General features: G+C 38.1%; 1 protein-coding gene and 1 pseudogene across 12 annotated transcripts in view; one reads left to right on the top strand and one right to left on the bottom strand.

Annotated features, from left to right (window-relative positions):
• Ehbp1 (EH domain binding protein 1) overlaps positions 1–23531 on the top strand; it is a 263173-nt gene that overhangs the window by 59078 nt on the left and 180564 nt on the right. The gene's annotated exons all lie outside the window — the stretch shown is intronic.
• Positions 23083–23362, bottom strand: LOC125401291 (small ribosomal subunit protein uS14 pseudogene; annotated as a pseudogene).

Here is a 23531-nt window from a genome sequence, read left to right as displayed (position 1 = left end):
TTCTGTGACATTGGGGCAGTCGCACGTCTGCAGTATCTCACTGCTGTAGCCGGAGTGACTCTTTTCTTTCTTAGTGAAATGAAATAACATCTCAGCTTTAAACCTAGAGAGGCTTGTGTCTGATGGCACAGGGTAGCTTGCTCTCGAGCTTACTAATGGGGGTCTGGGTAGGGAATTGTGGGAGGCCGGGGCGGGGGGCGGGGGGGGGAGAGGAGAGAAGATACGTGAGGTGTTAAGCAACAACAAAGAAGGTGGAAGCCAGGGAAGACTTCCTGGAATAAGTGGCTACAGAGTTCAGCTTTTTAGAAAAAAAAAAAAAAAAAAAAGAAGTTAGGTAAAAGACATTCTAAGCAGAGGGAAGAAGATCCAGGAAAGAAAAGTCAGTTGGTCAGAGGAGAAGGTAACTGATAAGAAACAAAAGCAGTGGGAGATGCCCTGAGCTCCCTATTTGTGATCAACAGACATCTACTTTTTATTTTTAAACTGTCAACTCAATGAATTTAATAGTGGGCTGGTAATTAACCAAGTTGTATGTTCTACTCGGAGATCAGTGGGGGTTGGAGAGGGACGTTGTGACCAATGAGATGGGCAGTGTGACTACTTAGTGCCTTTTTAAATTTTAGTTTACGGGGTGTTACCTCCGGAAGCTCTTAAAAATGGGTTGAATGGAATATTTAAATAGCAATCGTGACTTTCTTGAGACCTGGGTTCTGAGCACACAGCGTGCACACATCACCCTACATGCCGTCCTACCGTACTGTGCCTTCGGTGCTGCCCAGACACCTGGCTCAGGTTCAGAACTACTATAAATTATGAACTGCAGTCTTCTGTGTTATGAAGTTCACTGCTCCTGATGAAACATAGTAGCCTAATTACAGAAAACATTTTTAGTATTTTCCTAACATCATTCCTTAGTAGGAAATGGATTGTTTAGTGCTAGGATATTTTATTTTAAACAATGCTGTATGAGTTTTTGCCTGAATTTTATTTTATTTTATTTTTAAAAAAGTTCAATGAATTTTGACTTGGAAATCTGCTCCCATGAATTTCCAACAATTTCTGAAATGACTCTATACATATTTTTATCTTTCTGCACTGCATATTTGTGTGAAGTCGTGTTCTCAGCATTAGCAATTATAAATCAAAATATCTTATCAACTTTGAAAAATGTTGAAGATGCTTTACATCCTGCAGTATAAAACATTCGGCCAATTTAATTTTATTTTAAAGCCAAACAGGCATATCAATCGTTTTAGTAATTAAATTTGCTTTCTTCTTTAGTACATGGTGAAATCAAATGTATATCAAAGTGATTTAAAAAAATATTTTTTTTCGGAAATGTTTGATTGGTGTACCTAGTTTTATCTATATTCCTGGGGTAATGTAAAATTTTCTTGGAGAAAAGGGGAAAATGGGGAAAAAGTTTAAAAAACCCTTCCCAGCTCAGCTGTCCTCAGGCTTATCCCTCTCACTTTCGTTGCTCTACCAAATTATGAAAGTAAATCTTAGACATTAGCATCTCCATCTTCTTTGTGAATAGAGAGGCTGCTCCAACACATTCGGCTTAAAGCACCGGCATGTCAGCAGGTGGTCTGCAGAGAAGTGAACTGGTGTTACTGTTGTGAGCAGAGCCTACTTCTAGTGGATCTCTGGTCTTGTAGGCTGGAAGTTCAGAATTGGCCATTTTGAGTCCTGAGACTTGATCCAGCACAGCCGACCGAGCTGGGGAGTTAGGGTGGTGCTGCTTCTTCTCGTTTCTCAGTGTGCTTAGTGTTCCATCTTTTTCACCTTTATTTTTTATGATATATAAAACCTAAAACCTGCAGACTGTACATATTAATCACGTAACATGGTACTTTGATATATGAATACATTATAGAATGCTTAAATGAAATTCAATAGATCTACACAATATCATTTCTTTGTGGTAGAGATTTTCCAAGTCCTTGCATCTAGCTTTTTGCAGCATATACCATGTTGTTTTCCGTGGTTAGACTGTGATGACTCCAGGACCCTCTTGCTCCTTACTGAAACTCAGCACTGTGTGATGAAGCTTCCTATTTCCCACTCGGCCCTCTAACTTTACATTTTCCATCTTGTCTACTGTCTGTTAGTTGTTTACTAGCTTTGTTAGGCTGTAATGACTAGAAGAAAGTTTTCCATCTAAAATCCCACACTCCAATTCCTGATGTGGAGAAGGAACTCCTCATCAGAAGCCAATTGTGTTATATTTATCTGTATTTCAAAAGGATACCATCGAAATGATAGCCACGAGGTACGTGCCATATCACGTAATTCACATGTCAGTTTAATTTGTGAAATGCCCTAGCTAGCATATTTAAGGATGCTTTCATTTGCAGCAGTAAGGCATTATTGCTACAATATGAGTACTTTGCAGTTGGATTTTTCCAAATTTTATCCTAGTCCATTGTATGGGGATTCATCTCTAGTGATAGTAATTGTTCCTTACACATAAAGTTCATTGTATAAATATACAAGTATCCATAATTGTTCACACATTTCTTGAGCTTTTATTAAATGAATATCAAGTAGCAGATTCTTGCTAATTAATTAGAGACTGTAATAATTTTAAAAATGTCTCTAGGTATTCTATTATCTGGGCAGAAATACAGGCAACCTAAGATAAAGTTTAGGATTCTATATGTGCCCATATTGAGTACCTAGCCCAGTCTTGGTGTGGTAAGGAGGCTTTCTATTCAAAGTGATATAAGCAAACCTAAGGGATAAAAATTTTATAACCTTTTATCTGTAACTTCAAAATTTAAACTCTCCACATAAAGTTATTTTATTTGAAAGATTTCTTTGAAACTCAATTTGGTGGCCAAATTTGTACTGGAGATGAGGTTTATGCATTGTATTTAACTTTCATATTGTGAATGCTTGTTCATTCCGTTATAGAAATATTAGTATGCTTGATTGTGGGAGTGTGTTGTCACGTATAGGAAGGCACTGTATCTGAAATTCTCTTAGAGGCAATACTTTAGCGGACTGAGCAGCTTGAGCAGAGGTCTGGAGGCAGCAGAGGCTATTGCTCTCCTATGCAGCAGTGTACTGATTTGAATATATACCACGTGCTTGCTTTTCATGGCTCTAGTTACTTAGAGACATTTACTTGAATTGTATAATAAGTAATTTAAAAAATTACTATATCATTACTCTGAGCCTACTAATTTACATGGCATACATGATGATTAAGGATGGAAAGAACTGTGTGTGAGGAGTTTATGCATGTATGGGCATGTGAATATGGAAGTATATGCACTTGTTTATATATGTGGCATGTGACATTCAGAGGTTGACATCTTGTATCATTTCTTAACCACTCTCCATCATACCTTTTGAAACAGGGTCTTTTACTGAATCCAGAGTTCATTGTTTTGGCCACACTGGCTGGCCAAAGAGTTTCAGGGATCTGCCTGTCTCTGCCTCCCACCCCAAGCCAACTTTGGGGTTTTAGATATGAACTGCTACATTTAACTTGTATGTTGATACTGAGGATCTGTATTAGTTAAGATTCTTTAGAGGAGAAGAACTGATGAATGATATATATTCATTCTATCATTCATTCATGAGGCTGGATGTCTCAGCTGGTCTTCAGTATATGCTGGAATCCTGAAGAAGTTGGTGCTTATGCCAGTGAAAGAATAAATTTGCCATCAAGAGTAAAGCAAAGAGCAAAGGCATCCTTCTTCCATGTCCTGATTAGGCTGTACCAAAAGGTCTATTCAGTAGGTTTCATCCCAGGCCCACCATTTGTTAGTAGCAGTAGTTAATTCTGACCATAGACATGTCCATTTTGCAGAAGAGAAAATGGGAATCATGAGAATACTAAAATAGAAGTTTGCATCACTTGTACACATGGCTCAAATCCATGCCTGACTGAGCTCAGAGCCTTGCTTTCCCCATTTTCTAAGGCTTTCCCAATGTTTCCTCTTAATTACTCTTGGTAGTAAGGAAGCAGGGCACTTATCTCCAAAGACCTGGAAAATACATATGAAGTAACACAAAACACAGCTCTTTCTGGATCTCACTTCTGTGAACTGCAAGGGAAGGCAGTTTGAGTACAACAATATTTTAATAAATTCTTATTTTATTTTTTGTAGCTTTCTTTTTTTAAACTTTTTTATATATTTTAATTTATTATGTATACATTATCTCTGCATGTATGCCTGCAGGCCAGAAGAGGGCGCCAGACCTCATTAGAGATGGTTTTGAGCCACCATGTGGTTGCTGGGAATTGAACTCGGGACCTTTGGAAGAGCAGGCAATGCTCTTAACCGCTGAGCCATCTCTCCAGCCCCTTACTGTATTTCTTTGAAGATAAAAATAAAACAGATTTCTGGGAATTATGGAAAACACCATGGCCTTTTACTTTCTTGTTTCTATCAACTAAATAATAGCCTAAACTTTAACATTTGTGCTGCGATGAATTTGATGGCCTGTGATTTGTGTAGTTATTATTGAGCCACGGTAGTCGAGTGTAGTGTCTTGTAAATTGCAAGGACCACTTAGATTGTTATTATTCTTGTTTCCTGCTAACTGCATTTAAATGTCTTTGATGAAAGAGAGATGTGACTGAAGTTGATTTCTATTTCATTTTTTTTACCAAGATGGTGGGAGGAAGCTGTTAATCGAGGCAGTCAGCTATTCAAACAAACCTCTACTGCTCCTCGGAAATGTTTGAAAGCAGCAGTACATTTGAACAGTTTTCACATCTGTTCATAGAAACTCAGCGGTGAGAGACCCATCACATGGACGATGTTAAGCGTCTGCATGAGGCCTTCCCCCGATGGAAGCCGTTAGAGAGCAGACATTGGCAGTCGCGTTACCTTAGGGTCCTGATGACACATCACACTTAATAGAGAGCCACCTTCACTTGCCTCTCTGTATCTGCTCAGCACTCTGTACGCGAAACACCCCTCATCTTGCCAGCTATAAAGCTGGTCTCTCTGGGGTTCTGCCATGCTAGCCGCCTTGGAAGACTGGTGCTGAGGTCTTCTGCATGATTCTTTGCTCAAAGACAGCAATAAAGTAAATTATAAAAGACAAACCAAAAATAGCAAAGCTTAAACAAATTTTAATTTTTTTCTTTTAGTCCTTTTAGTAAAAACTGTATTTTCAATTGAAATAGAATGATATCACTTGCCCCTCACTTTTGTACCTCCCACCCTACCCATGTCCTCTTTGAGAGTGAGAGACTTGGTAGCCTCTTTTTCTTTGATTATTGTTGTTACATGCATATATATGCATACGTGTGCACAAATATGTAAAAACAATGCACTGGGTCCAGTTTTGTTGTTTTCTTTCTGAATTATAGCTTAGATTTTATATCATTTGAATGTTTTTTCTTCTCTGACAAGGTGAATTTAGAAATAAAGCAATCAGTAAAATAACCATTTTAAGGATCTTTTCTTCCTTTTTGAAAATAAGGGAAAAATTAGAAAAGTGGTCAAATGACGTGAAATTGATATAGAACTCTCATTAGATCACTAGAAACCAGAGTTATTTATTTCATATCATACTTCTCCAACTAATATATTCAACAATATATGCCTTCTTGCCTTTTATTTGTGATATTTTCTGAAGTTTAATTTTGTTCCTTTGACACTTTATTCTTTTAAAACTGAAAAGAATAGGCACAAACTCCTTGTAACAGAAGCTCTTGTGCATAAAGACAATGAGTGAATGTTTTGTTTTTAACCTTGTTATACCTGGTATTATGAAATGGATTGTGTATCTACTCACTAGACATTGGAGATAAAACAAGACAAAGTTTTAGCCTACAGGAAGTTTTAGTCCAATCAGAGAGACAGATGGGTAAGCACATGGGAACCGCTGTCAAGCTGGCAGTGAGTCCGGGAAAGGTCTGTGGAGGGTGACAAGGAGTGTTCATGCTTATCCAGCCCTGGGGAAGGCTTTAGGAAGGTGCCATGTAGACTGTAACTCCAGAACCTTCCCAAGTTGTGTCCATCAGAGAACATGGGGAGAAATGCTCTAAGGTGAGGCCAAGGGGATCAGGCCCAGTATAAGAGCAGAGCTTAATCGCCGCGGTGTTATTTACAGAAGGAATTTCAGCTCCGATAAAGAGCAGCATGGCAGATGGCCTTGTATGAACTTTATCCCAAGGTTGCGGGTTCAAAACCTGACTATTATCAGAATTACCTATAGGTCCATCAAAATATATTGTTCTGCTTGTGCCCTGTGAGGTTCTGAATCCGCATTGCAATTAACAATGTCAGGAGCCATGGAAAAGTTGTAAGCAGAGAGATACGGTTGGACTTGTGTTTTGAAAGATCAGTTTTTAGCTTTCAGATGTTTTAGATGTGTTTATTTATTTATTTTTTTACTTTAAATGGATGTGTGTCTGTGTGTAGCTATGTGTACGTGAGTGATTGGTACCTGAGGAGAGCAGAGGCTTTGGCTATCTTGCATTGGAGTTATAAGCGGTTGTGAGCCATGTGGTATGGGTGCTGGGAACTGAACTACAGTCCTCTGCAAGAAAGTGTGTGCTGTTAACTACTGAGCCAACCCTCTAGCTCTTCCCAGATTTTCTGATTGTGACTCAAAATAAAAAGACTTTGCCAGGCCCCATTGCATAGTTATGTGATCTCAGCTATTGGGAGGCTGAGACTGGCCAGTCTGAACTCAAGGTTAGTTCAAGTTGCACAGTGAGATCATGTCTCAAAATAGAATGTAAAACGAGGGCTGGGGTTGGAATGGGGCTCAGAGGTAGACACTAGCCTGCTTAACATGGGTGAGGCCTTAGGTTTAACCACCAGTACAGTAGTTAATCTCAGTTATAATTGCATGAGTTCTAGAATCGTCAAGGAGATGGGCCACTGGGCATGCTTATGGGGGATTATCTTTAAGAAATGATTACTTTTGCTGGACGGTGGTAGTGCACGCTTTTAATCCCAGCACTCAGGAGGCAGAGGCAGGTGGATCTCTGGGTTCAAAGCAAGCCTGGTCTATAGAGTGAGTTCCAAGACAGCTAAGGTTACACAGAGAAACCCTGTCTCAAAAAAGTGTTGGGGGAATACTGAGTATACTTGCCTGCCTTGTAACTCACTACATAGGTCTGGTTGGCCTCAAACTCACAGATCAGTTTTCCTTTTCTTCCTACATGCGGGGATTAAAGGCAGTTTGTGCTACTATGCTGGACCATGCATGCGTACACACATGCATGTGCTCTTGTCCCAGGTCAGAGGACCATTTGAGGGAGAAGTTTCTGTTTTGTCACTGTCTGGGTCCCAGGGATGAATACTCGGTCCTCATCTTGCTGGCCCTGTGGGGATTCTCTTGATTAGGATAATTGAGCTGGGAAGACCCGCTCTTAGTGGGCTGGGATCTCAGACTGTATAAAACATCAGAGAGAAGCTGACCCCAACTGTATCTGTCTCCCTCTGCTTCCTGGATGGAGTGCCTGCTGCTGCTCTCCCTGTGGTGAATGTGGAGCTGGGAGCTACACTAAACCTTGTCTCTATAGTTGCTTTTCTCCATCTCCAAAATAAACTGCATGCAACAAAAAGAGGACAGGCATGTTTTTTTTTTTTTGAAGGAAAAAAAGCCCCCAAATTCTAAGATGTAACTCTAATAGCAGAATTGAGGAGAGTGTTTCTAATTCTGACTTTGTTAGCATTTAGCATGGCTGCACGTAATACATCCATTCACACCAGCTATTTGATAGCCTTATACTAGAGAAGAATGCTGTGTTTTTTTAAGTATATATGTTATTGCTCATTTTCAAAAGTAAGCTATGTATGTAGCCATGAATTTTAATAGAATTATTTTATTCTCAGTAATGCCGCTCTGTTGAATCGTGGTTAGTATCATTTGATAATGTTTTGGCCTAAGTATTAATCCTAACCATGACTTGAGTTGTACATTTTAAGTGTAATATGCAGAAAAGCAATCTCGGAAGGATAGAAAATGAAGAGTAGAAATAAATAGAGATAGTTCCTTTCTGCCTTCCTTATGTATACTCTGATAGCAGAGTGGTACAGCTCGTCCATAGTGAAGAAAATCTTTCTGGAACCACCATTTGGTGTAATGCTGTTTAGAGTTTTACAACCACTTGATGGCACCCTTTGATTTGGTACCAACCTCATTAGCAGTCGCTCAGTTCAGGATAGTATTTGCAATGAAATACCACATAAGAGCTAAAGAGACTGCAAGGTATCTGGTTAATGTAGAGATGAAATGAATGCAACACCAAGGCTAAGCTTCCCTGACCCTTCATGAGAGAATAGATGAAAAAAGGAAGAATAAGCTATTGTGCCAAAGGGAGATGATGAAATTCAAGATCCACACACATAATCTCTGGCTCAGCCTCTGAAATGTTAATCCCTAGGTAGAATTATTTGAGCTATAGATTGCAATTTATCATCAAAATGGCACTGTGTCAAACAATACTTTTTTATATGTGTGATGTTTAGAACCACCTAATTTTAATATAGAATGATTCACAGAGCGCTGGCTAATATTTAAGTAGCAACTCCTTAAGGTTGTGATGGGGAATGGAGTACAGAGGTTTCTTTATATCGAAATACAATTGTGTTTTAGAGGGAGGGCTTTTAGAAATCTTTTGCTTTTCTGTTAGTGACAGTTTTGTTTTGGTACCAAGAGAAATGGATTATTAAGGCATGCCTACTGTTCAGTGGTTTAGAATTGCTCTCTTCTACATACTAAGGCTATTTTTATAGCGATAGCGTAAATGTATTCTGGCACTGCTTAAAATACTCTAGTTTAAGAATTTCTCTGCTCTTGTCTAATCCTGTGGCTAATATTTGTAGGTTTCTTCCTTGGGCCACCCAGTGCACCCGGTAGAGAAGGTTGCTGTAACCAGTGTTTGTGATGTTTTGTTCTTTATAACCAAGCTCTCCCAGTTCAGAACACAACTTAGTGACGGTTCAGGAGGGTGCGGTGTGATGGTAGTTAGCCACAGCCGTGGTGCTCTGGAGCTCTGTTCCAGGGTCCAGAAGCTTCACGTTCCAGTTCACACGTTCTCATTGCAACTTCAATGTGTTTCTCGCCAGAGGCTGCTTTTGTCTTCTTTTAATTAGGAAAAATGATTGTTTTTGTTTTATTACTCAGAAACAATTTTATTTTACTTTTATGCTGTGTACTTACTTCTGCAGTGCTACATAAAGCTTTGGCGACTAAAAGAAACCTGTATTTTAATCTACACCTAATAGAGCTCACATTCTGCTAGCTTCCTTACTCCCAGCAGGTGCCAAAGGCACGCCATGGCCTCTTGGAGACGGTAGATAGAGTATAGGTGTGTACAGTACCACTCACTCGGACACGTGGAAGGCACGCCGTGGCCTCTTGGAGACGGTAGATAGAGTATAGGTGTGTACAGTACCACTCACTCGAACACGTGGAAGGCACGCCGTGGCCTCTTGGAGACGGTAGATGGAGTATAGGTGTGTACAGTACCACTCACTCGGACACGTGGAAGGCACGCCGTGGCCTCTTGGAGACGGTAGATGGAGTATAGGTGTGTACAGTACCACTCGCTTGGACATGTGGAAGTCGCCTCTGTATTTTGGCTCTGACTGGTGCTGAGGAACATAGAGGGATTGATTGTGAAGAATCCTTGTCCTTTGAAGGTGGCCTGGATTTGTCATCTATATACGTTCATTCCCTTCCTTCCTGCCTCCTCACCCCTCCTTCCCATCCTCCCTCTTTTGTTTTTCAGCCTGGGAGAATCAAACTCTGTACATGATAGGTGAGCTCACAACCACTGAGCTATGTCTCTACCTTCTTTAACTGACCATAAAGAGTTAAGCCTAAGATCCTGAGTCACACCTACAGAGACTAAAAGTTATGCATGTATGAGGAATTTAACTGTCTGTCCTTCACCATATCAAATTACTAAAAAGAGACAATATGGGTTAGTCCTTTGCCCCCATTATAAAAATGCTCTAGGAGACTGAGTAGCCATCCATTCCAAATTACACTGGAGAGACAACAACATGTATGTGTGTGGTATGTGGTATGTATGTGTATAGTATGTATGTGTACATGTGTGTATGTGATGTGTGTGTCTGATACGTGTGTGTTCTAGTCAGGGTGTGTGTGCATGTGTGTGTGTATGTAATGAGAAAGACCTCAGGGCTTTTAACTTAATACTCATACTTAATTTAGAAAATTGCTTCATCCGTTTCTGTAATTAAGTTGATGTTTTAATTTAAATACTACTATGAAAGTTGGTAGTCTTAAATTCTAAGTGGTTTTAAATGCAACTTTCTCAACCATGTACCCTTCTTCCACTCAAAAGACTACTCTGTTTTCTTTTTCTCAGGACTGAGTGTTGCAAAGGACAGAGACTGTCTCAGATACACACTACTTTCTGGTATTCATAGGTGTGACCCTGGATTTTACTCTTAACTCTGCACAATCATTTTAGAAGAAAGCTGCCAAATTCAAGACTGCCATAACCTTTTAAGTATGCCTCCTGGTTCCACACAGTGCCAATGCATACATCTTCCAACCCACTGCACCGACAGTCTCATAGCCAATGCCAAATACAGTGTTCCAGCCGGGTGCCTTTCAGCACACACAAAACTGGTCAGTGTCCAACTTTATCCAACCACCCACACTAAATCTGAAACCTCGTGATGCTGTCATAGATGCCTGCAGGGTAGCACTCCTGAAAATTGTAAGAAACTTAAGATTGTTAATGCTACTAGGAAAAAAGTCCTCTCTGTTGCCAGTTACCTGAAGCTTATTTGCTTTCTGAGCTCCTCCTTCCGTGTGCCATGTAATGGCAATGAGCATAATTGATTCAGAAAACGTATTTTCTACTTCTTTGTCTTCCTGCACCTTCATAGTTCCGGTAGGTTAGTCTGGGGAACCGGTCCCAGGTGACTGGTTGTTTTTACTATAGCAACAGTGTGTGTTTTTAATGACTGACTTTTACCCCGCAGTGTCTTGGGACATTGAATTAAATAAGTGAAGAAACTGCTTCTTGGCTTGGTTTGAATTGGTGGAAGAGAACAAGCAGAGTGGTTTATCAGCTTGCTAGAAATGCCAAAGTGGAGTTCAGGGACAGTTTACAGCACAAAGGGTTTTTGTTTGTTTGGTTTTTAAAATAATGTGTAGGTGATTTGTATGTGCTTTTTAAAAAAGCACACTTTGAAACCAAGTTGAATTCTGGCAATAACCAGAATCATCTTAATAATACTTTCTTAAATTTTCATTGCAGTGTGTGTGTGTGTGTGTGTGTGTGTGTGTGTGTGTGTGTGTGCTGCTGTATGTGTATAGAGATCAGATGGCAGACTTGAGGAAGTCAGCTTTCTTTCCTCCACTTCAATGTCTGGGATCCTATATTGGTTGTTGGGCCTTTCTTCCACACTGAACTGTCTCTCTGATTCCTCCCCTAACAAAAAAAGTTGTGTTTATTAGTTATATGCTTGTTGGTAGCATTTTTAAACAGTAAATATTTAGAATTTTATAATTTTACAGAAATGTTAGTCTATCTAAACATCAAGTTTAGTTAAAAGAATTAAGTGCCTCTCTTACACACTTGTGTTAGGCTGTGATTTTAGGGATCACACACTTCACATGCTGTGGTTTCTACAGTAAGAGAGAGAGAGAGAGTATAGTAGATTTCCATTTAAAAAGCGAGATCTAACATGTTTCACTTTAATTCTTGTTACTTATCTCCGTTTTAGTTTTACAGGTACATTAAATATTTCTGAATGAGATATCATTGAAATGCCTTATTTTATAGATGTGTTTGTGCCATCGTTAGGTGAGCACAGCCATGCAATTGCCTCCTGTGTTTTATCTTGAACTCATTGCTTTGAAATACACTCATTGCAGTAATATACTGCAAAATAATGCTGTAATGCACCGTTGTTTCCTGTAAATTATAGCTCGCCCTTGTGCTGTGCTCCAGCTTGAGAGCTCGTTTCCTTGTGTAGACATGGGTTTCTAGATAAGAATAATCAGAAATTTTGAGCTTAAATGAGGCTTAGAAGTCATTAAGTTCTCCCTCATTTTGCTGATAAACTAAGGTGTCATGATCTAGAAACTAACCTAACTATCACTCATTTCTTTGTTCCTACTCTGAGGGTCTGACCACCGACTTTAAGTATTCTTATATACTTGATAATCTGATTTTTAGATATTTGCTTTTGCATCTCTTTAAATAAAACATAGTTCAACTAATTTAGAAAATTAGGATTTGATATTTTCTTAGAAAAAAGGCATTTTATAGCCAAAAATTTTTACATAAAGATCAATTTTATATGGTAGGTTATTTGATAGTATTTAAATAAAAATCTCACAGACTCAAACACCTGATAACACCTGGATTATCTATTTGGGCCCAGTGTACTAGATCACCTATGTATTCTAGCCACACAGTAACATGACAGTCTCACTTTAATTATAAGTTATACTAATATTTTTTGAAAATCAGTTTATGGAATCATGTTATAATTTAGTTTCATTTTAAACTTATATGATTTACTACTGCTTTAATCCTATAATTGTGTGAAAATATGAATATAAACATTTAACAAATAACTTATAAAGTTATTTGTTAATCAACAAGGTTGTTTTAATTAAAATTATTTAAAATTTCTGACAGTAAATTTTTAATAAAATTTTGTTTTGTATTGCTAGATAGCCATCTTGTTTTGGTAATTGAAATATACAAACTTATGTTTATTATATAACAAAATTGAAATATAGAAATATTTAGTCAAGAATGTTCTTTAATATTTTGGTCCTTGTTTAAATATATAAATTAGAGACTGTTTTAAAATAGGATTATTTCAATGTCAAATTTTAAATTTCTGTCTCAGTATTCAAACAAGAATACTCAGTACCTATGGTTGTTCTCTGCACATTTCTAACTAGTTAGAATTTGCTCTGGAAGCCTTTGACTTGGGATTTGTAACCTTCTTACTGCAGTCTATCCACAGCATTGGGCACTTTGATACATGTGGGTTAAATTGTATTGACTCGACCTACACGTTCTACTTCAAGCACATTGCTTTGGTTTTCTGCATATCCTTTTACAGTTGCCAGTTGATACAGTCATTTAAGTACTACGTACGCTGCTGTCTGAGCCGGTTTAAAGACTAGGACGTGCCTTTCCAGTTCTGGGAACTTCAGAATGATTACATCTTAACATGAGATGTGCCCCTGAAAACCAAGTGTCTTACAGCCCAGCTCATTTGTGATTTCTATACTCTTCTCATGTATTTACTTACTCAATGATGTAGCTCTTATGTATAATTTGTACCCTCAGAACAGAGCTCAGTGAGTGTCTTAAAGATGAATTTGTCATTAATATCCTATACTTGTGGCTTTTCTTTTAACTTGACTTTAATTTTTCACATGATAGTCTTGCATCTCTGCTAATTTGAAGCAGCTATATAAAAGCGTTTTTATCACTTTACAAAGTGCAGCAAAAACATTATGCATTTATAAATATCCAATAAATGTCCAGTTTCATTCTTAGTAAACTGAGTGACATATTTAAACTCTGCTACCTAACAGCTTTCTTAGTCTTATGCCTACAACGTGAGGCATTTGTTGTGACAGAGTCTGTGAGTCAGATTTGCAAGGAATAATGTACACATAAAATTGATAGCTGTGATTCTGTCATACAACCAACTTAATGACTGGAAATATTCAAAAGGAAAATTATTCTTACGTTAATAAAATGACTTGTTTTACTTTCGCATTTTTTGTTTGTTTGTTTGACCATGCACATGTTTGAGTTTTAGGGTGCTGTTTGTTCACATTTAGAGAAAGTTAGCATTATTCTCCTTATTTTAAAATGTGCCCCATGCCTGTTCTTTTCAGACTTATTTTTACAAAAGTTTATAGGACAGATTTCTTTCTTCTAAGTATAAAAATATTTGTTAACACAATGTTTTCACAGTGGTTGAGTTCTTCTCAGGCACTGGCAAGTTCTTTCACGAGTGTGAGCCACAGAGGCCTCCATTTCTGCTGAGGTGACTCTGAGGTTAGAATTCATGCCAGTGATAGCTTGACTCAGTGAAAATCTATAGGGCTTCAGATTATTAGACAAAACCAATCCTTCATTCAGGCTTTTGCAGTGGCCTTGTTAATTCGAGGACAGTTCTTGTGGCAAGGTTCGGAGTTGAGTGTAGAGGCAGTTTTCAGTGCAGACATGTCAACGAGCAGATCATATAAAATGGACGTGATGACTGGGGTGTGTGACAAAAATGAAATAAAGTTAACGGGAACCACCTGAAATTGCTCAATTTAACTTGGTAGGACGGCTGAGAAGAATGAGTCTACACTGGCAGTGATACTGTGTAAATAGTGACTCCTTGTACATGTGAGCCACTCACAAAAGGGGAAATACAAAAGACTAGATTGCCTTGTTTGTTTTTTTATTTTTCATTGGGAGAAAAAGGTAGGAGAAGGGTATAATTTAGGTCTGATAGAAAGGATTGGGAGCTGCCAAACTGTTAGGGAGGAGGGAAAATGAGGGAAAAAGAGTCTGTGGAGTTAGCACTGGGTTTGAAGTTCTCCTTGTAAATTTTCATACAAGTTCATCTGCCATCAGTATTTTTATCCCCACTCCGCACCTGAGTTCCAATCCTTACCTAACTCTTTGTTTGTGAGTTGCTTCATCAGCACTTTAGGGGTAAAATGGAGACTTGAGAACTGACTTCAGACCCCATCTGTCTCCTGTTCTCTAGTTGGTGGTTTCTACACAATAAGTCAAAGCATTTTTTCCTCCACATCTGGATTTTCCTTCCCTGCGTGTTGGTGGACCTGGTGAGGAAGATCTCAAGTCGTCACAGTGTAGCCCGTCAAAGGGAGCTTACAGTAGATTACTGCCTTTGACTTTTAAATCAAGCAGGAATTGCAAGAATCTAAATTGCCCTAACTGCTATTTCTTAATGGGCAGACAAAGAATTTTAATTTATAAAATGACTTTATAACGATCATGAAAGGATAGATAGCATTGATATTTCTCTGTGACTGTGCTTGTATTGTACCAGATTTCCAAAAGAATGCTTTTTTATAAACATGCACTTGAAATATGAATTCTCAGTGGCTATGAGTCTGGCTAAATTTGGGTGTCCAGATACCCTAAGCTTGGGAGAACTCTTTTTGTAATGAACTATTATAGGATTTTATTTTGTAAGGATTTTGTATATTTAAGTATTTTTAAATTGTGATTATTTTCCCATATTTAAAATGAAATCTCAGACTACTTTACTATTCTACCAAAATTTTATTTGTTTTTCCATCAAAGTACATAAATCCACAAAACCTGTTTTGGATAATCATAATATGTTCATAGTCTGTTAAGTTGAACAGACTCTTCACTTCCTACTGAAATGTTTTTTATTGTTTATGAGCCTAAACAGGAATAAACTCTTTTTTAACCATATGTGTATTTAAATAAGCAACACTTCATATCTTTTCCGTATAAAGTGAAATATTTCCTTAACGCTAACACAACCCTAGTCACTTCTCTGCCAAAGCAAACAGAAGAATGAATGCTTTATTAATCATCCGTAACTAACGTGTATACACAGAGAAGAAAATCAAACCTGTTTTTGACAAGAACCTTTTGATGGAATTAGCAAAAGGGGGAAAAAAAGAGAGAGCTGCCCCTCTTCCCCTGAAGAGGCTTTCAGCATGGGTCGGGCTCTCGCCATTTGCGAACTTGAAGGTTACGTCTTTATTTTTTTTGCTGCACACAAATGGTAACAAATCAAAACCATGGAAGAACTTTAAATAAAAAGCAGCATTCTCCTGCCTCTGCTCTTTCTTGCTCCTTCAGCCCCACTCCATTGAGGTGTAGCTTTTCTTACCTGATTGATTCCAGTTCTAAGGATTCCTCCTTGATTCTGGTTTTATATATATGTATATATAAAATCATATATACATACATACATACATACAGATCATACATACAGATAGATGGATGGATGGATAGATAGATAGATAGATAGATAGATAGATAGATAGATAGATAGATAGATAGATAGATAGCAAGCAGTTATTGAATTTCTGATTCAGGTTGCACATGCCTGCATAGGATCATTTCAAAAATGAAAATAGGTCACAAGTAGGTGTTCTCTGATAATTCCTTTAATCCACCTTCTTTCTTCATAGGACTCCCCCGGGGTTCAGTATTGGTCCATCGTTGAGCTCCATTACTCCCAGCTCAACCTCACCTGCAATGCCATCTCACCCTTTAAACCTGTTCTGATTCCTTCACTAATTTCCCCTTATTAAAGTCTAATTTATACATATACTTTGGTGTTTCTTTGTTATTAAAGTTTGAATTAGTGTAGAGTCAGATTAGGGAAACATTGTATTTTCTTAAACTGTAAAATGTATGAGCTGGCTGGATATAGTGGCACATGCAGATAGTTCGAGCTCTTGAGAGGTCCAGACACTAGGTCTGTGACTGTGAGACCATCTTGGACTATCTTCGGAGCCCTGAAAGAAGACAAACAGCACCTACAAACCTAAACCTGTGTAGGCTCAAGCAATTGCTTCTGCTTTGCCTTGCTTTTGTTTTTCTCCTTGGGCCAGTGGTCTTTGATAAAAAGTAGATTTCTTACCCTTCTTTGTGGATAGTTGCTTGGCTTAAGAATTTTGACTTTAAAAAGCTGAAAGAATAGACAAATAGAACAGATTTGATTTTATGTGCTAACATATTTACCCTTTTCTTAAAGGACTATTAAAAGTAACAGAAATGAGTTCTTTTACGTTCAACTTTTCTGCCCTTCTGCCCCTTCCTGGCTCATCCAGGCCTGCCTCCTCTGTTCTCGCCATACCGCTTCAACATAATTCGTCCCTCCAGCCATCTTTTCCTAGGAGATAATCTCAATTTAAAATGGTAATCAGGATAAAAATGGAACTCGGCATTTAATTTTAGAAGGAATCGTTTACTAGAATATATCAATTACTTCAGAGATCCCTGTACTGATTTTAGTCCATTTTAAACAGCTTGTTTGGGGCCCTGCCTGGAAATGATCATGAAACTATGTGACTGCCTAAGTCTTTCTTCTCAGCATTTTATGAATTGGGTTTGCTAACAAGTCCTGTGTCTCTGTAGTTAGGTTAGGATGCCTGTTTTCCCAGGAGGCACAGTGGGTTGTGGGTCACCCGCATCTGTAGACAGAAGGTACTCCAGAGTGGGAGAGGCTTTGCCTTCTGAGACAGCCCAACTGCTCTGATGAGCTGGCACCTCTCTTCATGTAGAGGGAGATTTCCTGTTTTCTGCCCAGTCAACTAAAAGATAAACAAGTTTGTGTTTACCTCCTTCCCAGTCGGTCTCTGTGGGAGTCGGAGGTTTCACCCTTTTACAGAGTGTAGGAAACAGTAGACTGGTAACCGTCTCTTTATGGAATAATCTTTTCATGTCACTGTACTATAGCACTCCTGCTTTTAGGTGGAGTAAGAACACTGTTTTCTGTGTGGCACTGTCTCTAGGGTATTGTTCAATTAATATTTCAGTAAAATGATAAAGGTTTTGTCATTGAAATCACATGACCATAGAACATTTTCCTTCTCTATATTTTTTTTTGTGTGTAGGGCATTTTAGAAAATCTTCTAAAGGCAAATGAAGTACTTCTAAACAATAAAATAAAAACCCTCCCAAGAAATGCTAAAACCCACACCTGCTTTGTGTCTCAGAAATTTGAAGCTATTTTTAAAAACACAGAAGGCAGTGGCTGTGAAATCAGAATCTGCCACTGAAGCTACCCATGCTGTTTCCATGAACCAAAAATGGTCCAGTACTAGTAGAAGATAGTAAGTAGGGCTTGGGGAAATAAAAACCTTCAATATGTGGCTAGCTGCTGTCGTGCTTCAGAGAGAAATGTCTGCCTAAGAGCAAATATTACCTTTTAAGAAGTTTTATATAAACTTGAATTTTTCTTAAAATTCATGAGCATCATATTAAAACAGGAAAAATGAAAATTTTATTTAAAAATTTCATTATTAGTCTTAAAATTTAACTTTATTTTTATAATTTCAAAGTAAAAATGCTCTTGTTTTAGAAATTAATTTAGAAATAAAAGTTTAATTGAAGAAGTAATAAGTGGACATAGTTTTCCTTTAAAAAGTTAATACGAAAGAGTAAAGTAATTCTACCTTCCGACCTTGTTCTCTTTCCTCAGAGTAAAGTAATTCTATCTCCCGACCTTGTTCTCTTTCCTCAGGGAGCTTAGCAGGGTTCTCGTGTCTGTCTCCGGAAGTGCGTGTTACCTTTCCACACATAGTAAGAGCAGAGTAATCTGTGCCTTTTCATTTTGCCATGCACATTGGTAGTTTCTTAACTATACTGGAGCACACTATAAAAGTTTTATTGTCTTCTTTCTTCCTCTTATAAAACTTACAGGTTATTAAGGTTTTTAAATACAGGTTTTTCAGTCTTAAATGCGTCCTATTTCTCTAGAGCGCAGTGCAGCTCTGTGTGCCCAACTTGTGGGCCACGCGCCCTCTTCAGCACACTCACATGTCTCTGAGCACTGAAAAGTTGTTGCTTTGGTGAGCACCTCCCTCCCTGACTTGTGATATATCCCCCTTCCTTCCACCCCCCCCCCCGTCTCTCTCTCTCTCTCTCTCTCTCTCTCTCTCTCTCTCTCTCTCTCAGTTTTGAAGAACAGGCAGAGACAGATCTTTCTCCTTTCTCTTTTAAGTTTTCTCCTCTGCAGAAACAAAGTCACCTACCTTTAAAAAAAATCTGGGAGACAGAGACACACTGATTTATTTTTCCTACGCGCTGGTGAATTTTGGATCCCTGTGAAAGAGTTTTGTGCTCATCTTTTTTTTTAACAAAACAAAACAAAACACTTTAAACAAAACCCAAGCATAAGAAAACCTAGCGCAGTGACATCGTCTTTTTTTGTCTTTACCATGAACTTGACTACTAAAATAAAAACACATCAGCATCAAAAACACTTTTCTGTTTGTTTTCAAAAGAAGCGCTTACCCCTGCTTACAGCTTTCGACTCTGTGCTACGTATGGCTTTTCTGTCAAATCGTTTTTGCATGCAGTAACCTGGTAGTAGTTGTTATTGCTTGAATTAAAATTTGAGCACCAATAGCATACTGGGCACCACACCAGACACATCCCAGCCCCACAGGCACAGTATGATTGACAGCTACTCTCAGAGAATGGTAGTAGTTGTATAACAGCAAAAGAAACTGGCTTGGACTTTTTAATCAACAGTTACCTTGACGTAACTTGCTAGATAATATCCTCCAAGTCAAGTCTGAGGCTTTAGCTTTCAAAAACAGGACCTTTTTAAGGTCCTTACCTTCAAGAATAAACTGACACACTTGTGTGCTGCTCTGCCAATTCAGCCTCTGAAGGGACAAGTTCACTTGCTTAAGCATAGCCCCCCACTTGCCCCTTAATAGTGAATGGAGGATATCCAGAAGTGAACTTTGACCGCCACTATCTAAAACCCAGCCAAAGAACAATGATAAAAAACTGCCAATGAAAACAAGAGAGCTAAAGATAGAATTTATTTTATTTTTTAATTGTTTTTATTGAGCTATGTATTTTCTCTGCTCCCGTCCCTTCCTCCCTCATCTGCTTCTACCCATTCCCATGGTACCCATGCTCCCAATTTACTCAGGAGATCTTGTCCTTTTCTACTTCACATGTAGATTAGATCCATGTATATCTCTCTTAGGATCCTCATTGTGATCTAGGTTCTCTGAGATTGTGAATTGTAGGTTGGTTTTCTTTGCTTTATGTCTAAAAGCCACTAATGAGTGAGTACTTATGATATTTGTCTCTCTGGGTCTGGGTTACCTCACTCAATGTGATGTTTTCTAGGTCTGTCCATTTTCCTGCAAATTTCAAGATGTCATTGGTTTTTTTTTTTCTGCTGTGTAGTACTCCATTGTGTAAATATACCACAATTTTCTTATCCATTTTTCAGTCGAGGGTCATTTAGGTTGTTTCCAGGTTCTGGCTATGACAAACAATGCTGCTATGAACATAGTTGAGCACACGTCCTGGTGGTGCGGTTGAGCATCCTTTGGGTATATACTCAAAAGTGGTATTGCTGGGTCTTGAGGGAGGTTGTTTCCTAATTTTCTGAGAAATCGCCACACCAATATCCAAGGGGCTATGCCAGTTTGCGTTCCCACCAGCAATGCAGGAGTGTTCCCTTTACCCCACATCCTCTCAGGCATAAGTTGTCATCAGTGATTTTGACCTTGGCCATTCTTACAGGTGTAAGATGGACTCTCAGAGTTGTTTTGATTTGGATGTCTCTGATGGCTAAGGATGTTAAACATTTCCTTAAGTGTCTTTCAGCCATTTTAGATTCCTCTGTTGAGAGGTCAATGTTTACACCTGTACTCCATTTTTTTTATTGGGTTATTTGTTCTTTTGATGACCAATTTCTTGAGTTCTTTGTATATTTTGGAGATCAGACCTCTGACTCATATGGGATTGGTGAAGATCTTTTCCCATTCTGTAGGCTGCCATTTTGTCTTGTTGATCGTGTGTCCTTTGCTTTACAGAAGCTCTACTATGAGGTTCAGTGTTGTTAGCTTTATGTTGAGGTCTTTGATCCATTTGGATTTGAGTTTTGTGCATGGTAATAGATATGGATCTATTTTCATTCTTCTACAGGTTGATATCCAGTTATGCCAGTACCATTTGTTGAATATGCTTTCTTTTTTTCATTTTATATTTTTTGCTTCTTTGTCAAAAACCAGGTGTTTCTAGGTGTGGGGATTAATATCTGGGTCTTCGATTCAGTTCCATTGGTCCTCCTGTCTGTTCTTATGCCAATACCAGGCTGTTTTCAGTACTGTAGCTCTGTAGCAGAGTTTGAAGTCAGGGATTGTGATGCCTCCAGAAGTTCTTTTACTGTACAGGATTGTTTTGGCTATCCTGGGTTTTTTTTTGCTTTTCTATATGAAGGTGAGTATGAGGTCTGTGAAGAATTTTGCTGGGATTTTGATGGGCATTGCATTGAATCTGTAGATTGCTTTTGGTAAGATTGTCATTTTTACTATGTTGATTCTACCTACCAAGAGCATGAGAGATCTTTCCACTTTCTGGTATCTTCTTCAATTTCTTTCTTTAAAGATTTAAAGTTCTTGTTATACAAGTCTTCCACTTGTTTGGTTAGAGTTACTCCAAGATATTTTATGCTGTTTGTAGCTATTGTGAAAGGTGATGTTTCTTTGATTTCTTTTTCAACCCATTATCATCTGTGTAAAGAAGGGCTACTCATTATTTTGAGTTAATCTTGTATCCTGCTACATTATTGAAAGTGTTTTTGAGTTGTAGAAGTTCCTTGGTAGAATTTTTGGGCTCACTTAATGTAAACTATCGTATCATCAGCAAATTGTGAGAGTTTGATTTCTTCTTTACTGATTTGTATCCACTTGATCTCCTTTTGTTGTCTTATTGCTCTAGCTATGACCTCAAGAACTATGTTGAATAGATATGGAGAGAGTGAACAACCTTGTCTTGTTCCTGATTTCAGTGGAATCGCTTTGAGTTTCTCTCCATTTAGTTTGATGTTGTCTGTTGGCTTACCGTATATTGCCTTTTTCATGTTTAGGTTATGTTTCTTGTATCCCTGCTGTTGCCAAGACTTTTATCATGAAAGGATATTGTATTTTATCAAAGGCTTTTTCAGCATCTAATGAGATGATCATGTGTGTGTGTGTTTTCAGTTTATTTATATGGCAGATTCCATTGACAGATTTTTGTATGTTGAACCATCCCTGCATGTCTGGGATTAAGCCTACTTGGTCATGGTGGATGATTTTTCTGATGTGTTTTTGGATTCAGTTTGCCAGTATTTTTGCATCAGTGTTCATGAGTGAGATTGGTCTGTAGTAAACTTTCTTAGTAATGTCTTTGTGTGGTTTGGGTATCATGGTAATTGTTGCTTTGGAAAAAGAATTTGGCAATTTTCCTTCTGTTTCTATTGTGAGGAAAAATTTGAGGAGTATTGGTATTAGTTCTTTGGAAATCTTGTAGAATTTTGTGCTCAAACCTTGGCTTTTTTTTATTTTTGGTTGGGAAACTTTTGATGACTGTTTCTATTTTTTCAGCAGTTATAGGTCTGTTTAATTTGCTTATCTGGTTTTGATTTAATTTTGGTAAGTTATATTTATCCAGAAAGTTGTCCATTTCCTTGAAGTTTTCCAATTTTGTGGAGTGTAGGCTTTTGAAATATGACCTGACGATTCTGATTCTCTGTATTTCCTCTGTGTCTGTTGTTTTGTCCCCCTTTTCATTTCTGATTTTGTTAATTTGGATATTCTCTCTCTGCCTTTTGCTTAGTTTGGATAAAGGTTTGTCTATTTTGTTGATTTTCTTGAAGAACCAACTCTTTGTCTCATTGATTCTTTGTATTGTTTTTTTTTTGTTTCTATTTTGTTGATTTCAGCTCTCAATTTGATATTTCCTGCTGTCTAATCCTCCTGAGTCAGTTTACTTCTTTTTGTTCTAGAGTTTTCAGGTGTTCTGTTAACTCAGTAGTGTGGGATTTTTGTAGCTTCTTTTTGTAGGCATTTAGTGCTATGAACTTTCCTCTTAACACTGCTTTCATTCTGTCCCATAAGTTTGGGTATGTTGTGTGGTCATATTCATTGAATTTTAGGAAGTTTTTAATTTCTTCCTTTATTTCTTCCTTCACCCATTGGTGATTCAGGTGAGCATTGTTTAATTTCCATGTGTTTATGGGCTTTCTAAAATTAGTGTTGTTGTTGAATTCTAATTTTATGCCAGGTGGTCCAATCAGATACATGGGGTTATTTCAATTATTTTGTATCTGTTGAGGGTTGTCCTGTTACCTAGTATGTGGTCAGTTTTTGAGAAGGTTCCATGAAGTGCTGAGAAGAAAGTATATTCTTTTCTGTGGATGGAATGTCTGTTATGTTCATTTGAGTCATAACATCTGTTAGTGGTGAGAGGGCTGTTGAAGTCTTCCACTATTAATGTGTGATTTAAGCTTTAGTAGTGTGGTTTTTTTTAATATGAAGGTGCCCTTTATTAGGGGCATAGATGTTTGGTATTGAGATTTCCTCTTGATGGATTTTTTTTTTTTGACGGTCTTCACTTTTTTTTAATTCTTATGTACAAAGACTGGCATTGATCTGTTTCACTGGGTAGAGTCTTGAAGAATCCTATCAAGGTCGCTTAGTCCAACTTAATGAAGCCGATGTCTTTCGCGTACTGCCGGAAACACTGGCGGCACATGTTCAGCCCGTATTTCCGGATCAGACCATGGCGGTTTGAGCAGATGCGGCAGGAGCGGGATCCCTGGCCGAACTTTTGCGGGTGACTCCAGTAGAGCTGCTGGTGACCCATGTTGCCTCACTGACGGTCGACGAGCCAAAAGGCTTGATGGATTTTTCCTGTGACTAATATGAAATGTCCTTTTTTGTCTCTTTTGATTGATTTTAGTTTGAAGTCTATTTTGTTAGATATTAGGATAGCTACACCAACCAGCTTGTTTCTTAGATCCATTTGATTGGAAACGCTGAGGCAATGT

The sequence above is a fragment of the Myodes glareolus genome, chromosome 8, assembly GCF_982192425.1.
Source record: "Myodes glareolus chromosome 8, mMyoGla1.1, whole genome shotgun sequence".
NCBI lineage: Eukaryota > Metazoa > Chordata > Mammalia > Rodentia > Cricetidae > Myodes > Myodes glareolus.
Note: the sequence above shows the minus strand (reverse complement) of the source record. Positions and strands in the feature narration are given on the sequence as shown.